The sequence below is a fragment of the Phoca vitulina genome, unplaced genomic scaffold (assembly GCF_004348235.1).
Source record: "Phoca vitulina isolate PV1807 unplaced genomic scaffold, GSC_HSeal_1.0 scaffold49, whole genome shotgun sequence".
Classification (NCBI taxonomy): Eukaryota; Metazoa; Chordata; class Mammalia; order Carnivora; family Phocidae; genus Phoca; species Phoca vitulina.
The window spans coordinates 5,158,354-5,166,970 of NW_022589752.1; positions in this window are offsets into that span (position 1 = coordinate 5,158,354).

The window sequence follows — 8,617 nt, forward strand, 5'->3', positions numbered from 1 at the left end:
AATACATCTTTTCCAATTTGTGTAATTATCTCCTTTGAGTAAAATTCTACAAGTACCATTGTTACCAAAGGGTATATACATCTTATATTTTATTATTTCTTGTCAGATTGCCCTCTGAAAACATGTACATTTTGCACACCTACAGAAAAAGTGGGAAGTCCATGTTTCTCCCAACCTTGTCAATGTGTGAGTTTGAGAAATTTTAAAAAATCTTTGTCAAGCTGATAGGTAAAATCATCTCAGTATTGTTTTAATTTGCCTCTTTGAATATTAGTGAAGTTGAAAATTTTTTTCATATATTTACTGACCACTTGCATTTAATTACCTGCTTGTGATTTTTGCCCTTTTTTTTTCTATTGGAGTTTAAATTGTTCTTAATTTGTACAAATTCTTTTAATATTATGGATAGTAACCCTTTGCCTCGCATTATTGTCATTTTTTTCCTTAGTTTGTCATTTGTCTTTCAACCTTATATGTGATTTTTTTTTTTGCCACACAAAAAGTTTTCCGTTGTTTGTACTCAACATTATTTGTCTTAGTTTTTCCTATTTTCTATTACTTTCGTGTTTAAAAACATTTATATTTAAATCTTTGGCCTGTCTGTAATTTATTAAGATGTAGTGAGGTAACAATCTAATATTTTCCTCCTAATTACCAGTCAATTCTCCCAACATTTTTCAATGATCCATTATTTTCTTCAGTGATTTGAATGTCGATTCTTGTCCCATACTTAACGAGCACCCAATTCTTTCCCACGTCCCTGCACCCCGCAGCCTGGGGCTCCGTCACATTGTCAGAGTCTGAGACCCAGCCGAGCCCCCGGTTCCTGCACAGCCAGGGAGACTGGTGAGCGCTGCCTCAGTCGGAGTCCAGGAAGCAGGGGGAGCGTGGAGGCCATGTTGCAGCCGTTCTTGGGGGACAAGACTCTGACTCGTGCAGTGCCTGGAACATTCATGGGCGGCTCCTTCGAAGCACAAAAATAAATGGAGCTCTAACAGCACAGTAGCAGACTGCCTGGACTTTCTTCCCCGGGGGCACTGGGCTGATGGCTTCTCTATTCTGGCCATTGCTTTAGGTGCCGGCAGGATGCCCCCTCGCAGTAGAACTGTGCCCTGATCCCCCAGCGTTCAGGGTGACTAAGGACAGCGTCCTTCCATCCTTGTACAACCATCCCTTTCAAAAGGGAGTTATTTTTAGAGTTTCAGAGGTAAAAAGAAAGGAGACAAAAAAGTTTCATCTCTATCAAGGCATTCTGCTTAACATAAATTCTTTTTTTTTTTTTTTTTAAGATTTTATTTATTTATTTGAGAGAGAGAGAGAATGAGAGAGAGCACATGAGAGGGGGGAGGGTCAGAGGGAGAAGCAGACTCCCTGCCGAGCAGGGAGCCCGATGTGGGACTCGATCCAGGGACTCCAGGATCATGACCTGAGCCGAAGACAGTCGCTTAATCAACTGAGCCACCCAGGCGCCCTAACATAAATTCTTGATTTAAAAAAAAAAAAACCCAACAACCCTATTTTTCATTGGGAGAGACAAGCATGCATGGTCCCTCACCATTGCTGCGTCTTGACCCCTTCCAGGACCTGCCGAAGCTTGCTCAGTCACTGCTGGCCTCTCTACTCCCAGAGATGTCCCTTCTGCTCCGGTACCCAGAGGTGGGCTGTCCATCCTAGAGCCCTTTGAATTCTGTGGTTGTTGCCATTCCTGCTACTGTCTTCTAACACCAGGCCCAAGCTACTGCCTGAGCCTCACCTCTACACGGAGAATGATGGTAGCCTCGAGAGAGAAGCAGAGATTCCAAATAGAGACACCTCTGGAAGTCCTTGCTTTGAGAAGGGATAGCCTGCCTACCCTATCTCCCTCTGGCCATACACACTTTGTTTGGACCCTGGGCCAGGGTACCTGGCTGAGGGGTAGGTGGGGGCTGAAATTCAGCACTCAACCCAGGAGTCCTGACATGGTGCTAGGGAGGCGGGCCGGCGCTGGGTCTGCCTCAAGGAAGGTGTGCCTTTTAAATTTGTACAGAGCCCCTGCATGGCCTGGCTGCAGTCCTGGTGCGGGGCTCGGAGAAACTCTAAGGTAGCCTGGAGTTACGGCCTTTTGCATTAAGAAAATTGACCAAACCCTTTACGGTGTTTAATGGGAGGGTCCACTTCAGGCATTACACAGTATAGATGCTTCTTATCAGTTTCTCTCCCTGTGCTCTGATGGGAAGTCTATTGTTGCTGACTCTGCTTCTACACTTGGAATGAATGTGAACATTGCACTTCTGCTTGCCTTTAGCTGACGGATACCTATATTGCTATGATGAAAGTCTATTCTCTGAGATGAAGTATTCATGCATGGTTCTTTATTAGCCCTCTTTTTTTTTTTCTTTAGCTTAGGGACTTATATCATTATATCATTCCATGCCATGAAAAAGGGCAAAGAACATCTTTGGAATTGTCAACCCCAAACCCTTCTCCTAGAAACTGTCTCTCCTCCAACCCCCCTCACTTCCCTCTTATCCCCATGGCTAAGTCAGGAGTATATCATTTCCATATAACACATCTGTTAGGTTTGACCCAACCTGAACACAAAAGTTTTGCCTATTAAAATGGAGAGGGACGATTCACCTCTAAGAATAAAACTATAAGATTTTAAAAAGAAAAGAAAAAGACTTATGTATGGCTAGCTTTCCTGCTGGTAGAGAGAGCTGATCTACACGGAGAATGATGGTAGCCTCGAGAGAGAAGCAGAAATTCCAAATAGAGAAGGATAGAGTTCTGGCAACTTTCTACTTTCTGGTTCTCATTGTTCCGGAGGCTCAGCCGCCTCCCAATTTTCCCCATCATTTGCTTATTCACCTCCTTCTAGGATTTGGTGAACCAGCAACTCCTGCTTCCCATCCCCTTTGCTTAGGCTAATTCAAGTTGTCTTTCTGTCCACCTTACCACGGAGAGCTTTACTTACACAAAGGCAAATAAAGTACCCTAAGGATTCTTTGTTTTCCTAGTTAGACTCCATGGGGCCTGGACTATAAATATTACTTCACACAGATGAAAACCAGAGGTTGATTGGGTCATCTGTCATTTGGATTGCTAAAGAGGATTCATTACCCAGCTGAAGTTTAACAGCAAAGTGAATAGTGGAGGAAATAAGGTCCAGAGGGTTTTCCGGTTCACAATAATGCTGATTTCCTGAGAAAACTATTGACCCGAGACAAGGCATTTACTTTTTCAAGAGAATTGTTTTGTCTTGCTTTTTTTTTTTTTTAAACAACAGAGTGCTATTGTATAGTAGGCATTCTTGAGATGATTTTCTTTCTATACACATATCTGAGAAAAGTAAACAGGGGTATGAGTGGAATAAACAGGATTGAACACGTGTACGTGTGAAGCACAGAATGAAGAATCTCCGCTGAAATTTTGCTCATGGTTTCATGGGATCAATGTTATTGTAAACCTATATTTCATGTTTGCATTAATGACACCCATTCAGTCACCATTTACCTTGGGAAAACTCTATGGGGGCTATAGGGTTGGACAAGAGTTCCTTCCCACAGGGATTTTATAACCTTAGTCTGTAAGTATACTCCTGCAAAGAAGTAGACACTGTAACAAAGAGAATGAAGTATTCTGGAAGCATTGAGGGAAGAGAGAATGATTCCAGCTGGGTTGGAATGCAAATGGCAGGTTTATATTACCCAAGCTCAGAGAAAACTATGTACAAATCTAAAATGTGAGTTTATCAATGATAATTATGTCTGACAAGTTTCTAGATGCTTCTTTGGTTGTACATGAGCTTACTACAGAGCCCTTAAGTAACCCCTGACACTTCCTTAACTGAGATTCTATTTTATGATGAAAATTTCTCAAAATACTTCACAATTCTAAAGCAGATTTTATTATGACTTTTAAAGATTTTATTTATTTATCTGACAGACAGCGAGAGAGTGAGAGAGAGCAAGAGAACGCATGAGCTGGGGGGTGGGGCAGAGTGAGAGGGAGAAGCAGACTCCCTGCCAAGTGGGAGCCCGATGTGGGACTCAACCCCAGGACCCTGGGTTATGACCTGAGCTGAAGACAGACGCTTAACTGACTGAGCTACTTAGGCACTTGCAGATTTTATAAGGTGAGAGGGAATGCAGTGAGTGGTTTGATGGATGAAGTTCAAAGGGCAAATCTCTTTTCTTACTAAAAATGAGCAAGGATTAGCAAGTTGTTTGTTGTTGTTGTTGTTTTGTAAAGGGCCAGACAATAAGTATTTTTGGCTTTGCAGGCCTTGAGAATTCTGTCACAACTACTCAACACTGCTGTGTTAGAGCAAAAGTAGCCATTGGCAGTATGTAAAGATGAACATGGCTGTGTCCCAATAAAACTTTATTTACAAAAACAGGTAGAGGGCTGAATTTAGCATGCAGGCTGTCATTTGCCCACACCTGAATGAAGACAAAAGGGAAAGGAGAAAGGTTATGAGCATTTAATAAAAAGAACCTACTGGTACTGTGTCGTATATTGTGGGCAGATATAAGGACACAAAGCACATGGTCCAAAGTACAGTAGAGTGTAGGAAACCTGTAAACAATTAACCAGAATATGACATGAAATGGGATGTCTTAAGTGAGGGCCAAATATTTTTGGTTTAGAAAAGGCAGAAAATAGGATCTGCTCACCTGGAGAAAGGGAAAGGGACTGTAGGCAGGAGGAGCCGTGTACGAAAATGAACAGGGACAAAAGAACCCTAGGAGGGAACAAGGAACATTTAGAAGGAAAGTCTGAAGCATAGTTACGTGCCTACACCTTGTTTTCTGTCTTTGCCTTTCCCAGAGCCTCATGGCTGGATGTCCACTCTAGAATTAGTCTGACCTTAATAAGGACCCATCTCAGCAGCTGTAGCCTCACCAAAGTGGCTTGAAATAAAGTCATACTTCTGGGGCCCAGAACCTGGTGGCACAGTGCTGGTCACCTGCAGTTGGACCCCTGAGATTTCTCCACCACAGCATTTCCCAAGCCTGGTACTTGCTCTTGTTTTTGACAGACCTTCAGCTTTGCCTTAATTTCTCCTCCTAAGTTAACCAGACTAGGACGCAAATGCCCCTTTAGGACTATGATTTTGGTACCCACATTGGCACCTCCCAACTGTCCTTCCTGGAGCTGGATCCTGCTCCCCAAAGTCTCTGCTGGCAGGTGTAGGTCTGCTGTGTCAGGGCAAATATCCAGATCATTGATCAATATCCCACCTGGCTTCCAAATGATACTGGCCCAGTTTCTTCCTTCCCAGACTAAAAAAGCCATATGGCTTACTCTTTTCCCCTGCTGGCTGTCTGTTGCAGGAACTTCGCATACCCTGTGCCCAAGCCCATCTGATTTAGTGCAGTGTCACAAGCCTCATGCCCGCTCAGCCTGAAATGGGCCAGGCTGAAATAAGCTTCCAAACCATCCTTTGACTCCCTTGTTGCCAGCTGGCCGCCAGGATTCCCATTTGTCAAGTTAAAAAAAAAAAAAAAAGCCAACACTGATGGGATGCACGCAGCTTTTACCTATAACTATTGGCAGAGGCCATCTGGAGTTGCTTTGAGAAGGATAGTGGGACCACATCTGGGCTTGATGAGAAGTAACATGATTAATTAGCAATAAGTCCAGTTTGCTTCCATGACATACATCCCCCAACTAAAAACAAACTGGCTAGGGGCACCTGGATGGCTCAGTCAGTTGAGCACCCAACTCTTGATCTCAGCTCAGGTCTTGATCTCAGGGTCATGAGTTTAGGCCCCATGTTGGGCTCCACACTGGTGGAGGTGTGGAGGTGTGGAGCCTACCAAAAAAAAAAAAAAAGAGAGAGAGAGAGAGAGAGAACAACCTGGTTAGAGACCTCAGAGTTACCAGTCTCTGCTTTGAGAACTTTGTCACCAGATCTCATGATGGCAACAGGTATGGATACTTGAGTAGTTGCTCCTAGATGAAGAGGAAAATACCCGTCTCTACTCATTTGGATCCTATCCACCATCATGGTCTTGCCAATTCCAAATATCTACCATCTATCTACTCTGCTAGATATTTGATAGATGGTGGCTATTCGGAGTACTGTTTTGGAGCATTCGGAAGCCACATTTGGACTTTTCAGGAAAGACCACCATGATGGATTAGCAATGTCCACCATGGGTTGGGAGGAAGGATGGGGAGAATAATGGCATGCAAACCACATATTTTCCATCCCCATCCCAGACCAAGAGGGTAGTATCCTGAGTCATGTGTTTTGGGAGAGGGGCAAGATGCTGCAGTAGGGCCTCAGGGAACAAGAACAACATCTCCTGTATGGACTCAGGATCTTTGTGTGAATCATTAGCACCTCAACCAGTACCATAAGAAGCTTTCCTTCCTGAGAGCCTGCAGAAGGTCATTGGAATGACCAGTTGAGATCATCTTGAAATACAGTTTAGCAAGATCAGTTCAAATAACAAGATTGATCTTCTTCTCTCAGCACTTTAATTCCAACTGGGCCTAAATTCCTTTTGTAGCCTAGCGTAACCAGAGTGAAAGACTCTGCATTGACAGTCTCCCAATGTCACCTATGTCTCATAAGTATACTTGCCTCAAATAAGTACCCCGAAATGTCAAAAATAGTAAAGCAAAGGGGTGGAATGTGAAATACCTAGTCATCAGTCGGTAAGGCTGTAGTCTATATGACAGCCCAGGGGGCAGTTAATCTCTGAATTCCTTGGGCAGGATTCCCTGTGGTGCTGAAAGGTTTTTTGGTTTTTTTTTTTGTTTTTTTAAGGATTTTATTTATTTGACAGAGAGAGACACAGCAAGAGAGAGAACACAAGCAGGGGGAGAGGGAGAGGGAGAAGCAGGCTTCCTGCTGAGCAGGGAGCCCGAAGCGGGGCTCGATCCCAGGACCCTGGGATCATGACCTGAGCTGAAGGCAGACGCTTAATGACTGAGCCACCTAGGCACCCCGAGAGTTTTTACTTCAATAATCTCGGAGGACGTTATGAAAGAAAACTGAGGTTGGCTGTATCTTATAATATACAATAATGAAAGAAATGTAAATTAAAACAAAAGTGAAATAATTTTAACCACTGAAATTAGCAAAGATAAAAATTTTTTTAAAAGATCAGAGTTAGGGGTGTTTGGGTGGCTCAGTATGTTAAACATCTGCCTTCCACTCAGGTCATGATCTCAGGGTCCTGGGATCAAGCCCCAAATCGGGCTCCCTCCTCAGTGGGGAGTCTGCTTCTCCCTCTGCCACTCTCCCTGCTCATTCTTTCACCCTCTCTCTCTCAAATAAATAAATAAATAAAAATCTTGAAAAAAAAATAAATGATCAGAGTTAGTAAACTTATAGGAAAGTATATAGTCTCATTTCTTGTTGTTGGAAACATTAATTAGAATAACCTTTTCTTGCATTTTACAGTTTGTATAAAATCTTAAATGTTCATAGTTTTGGGCCCAACATTTTTATTTTTAGATATTTATTCTAAGGAGATAATTGGACAAGTGTATACAAATGAATGTATTATGATGTTAACTGCAGTATTTTAAATCAGGAATAACATAAATGTCCAGCAATAGACTTATTTAAATAAATTATGGTACATTCAGATGATATATATTATTCTATCAATAAAGTTAATATTTTAAAGAATATCATAAGAAGAACAATGTCGAACGTAAAAATAGTTTACAAAATGGTGTGGTAGTATGATTATAATTTTGTTATAAATTGTATTGATGTAAATATTTATTTCAAAAAGACTGGAAATATATATAGCACTGAGGGATGAGAATACAAATTGTGGGACATCCATATAGTGAAGTATTATGTAGGTATTAAAGGATGAGGTTGATCTATATGCTAAGGGGCACAGATGTCCATGATATATTTTAAAGTTTTTATTTAAATTTGTCAGTTAACATACAGTATAATATTAATTTTAGGTGTACAATATAGTGATTCGATACTTCCATACATCAGCCAGTGCTCATCACAGGTGCATGTCTTAATCCCCATAATATATATATTATGAGCTCATTTGTATTTTTTAATTTATTTATTTATTACTATTTTTTTAGATTTTATTTATTTATTTGACAGAGAGAAGTGAGAGAGAGAGTGCGCACATACAGGGGGAGCGGCAGAGAGAGAGGGAGAAGCAGGCTCTCTGCTGAGCAGGGAGCCTGATGCAGGGCTCAATCCCAGGATCCTGGGATCATGACCTTAGTCGAAGGCAGATGCTTAACTGACTAAGCCACCCAAGTGTCCCTAAAATTTATTTATTTTTTTTGAAATTTATTTATTTATTTGAGAGAGAGAGAAAGAACGGGGAGGAGGGTCAGAGGGAGAGAAAATACCAAGCAGACTCCTTGATGAGTATGGAGCCCAACACGGGGCTCAGTCCCGTAACCCTGAAATCGAGACCCGAGCAGAAACCAAGAGTCGGTCGCTCTACTGACTGAGCCACCCAGGTGCCCCTCCTTTGTATTTTTTTAAAAAAGTTTGTTAAAAATTTCACAAAATAATCTCTAAGGAGACACCTTCAACTAGTAACTGCAGTGTATCTTGGGTGAGAAATGAAGGGGTTGTTCTGTTTATTTATTTTTTTTAAGATTTTATTTATTTATTTGAAAGAAG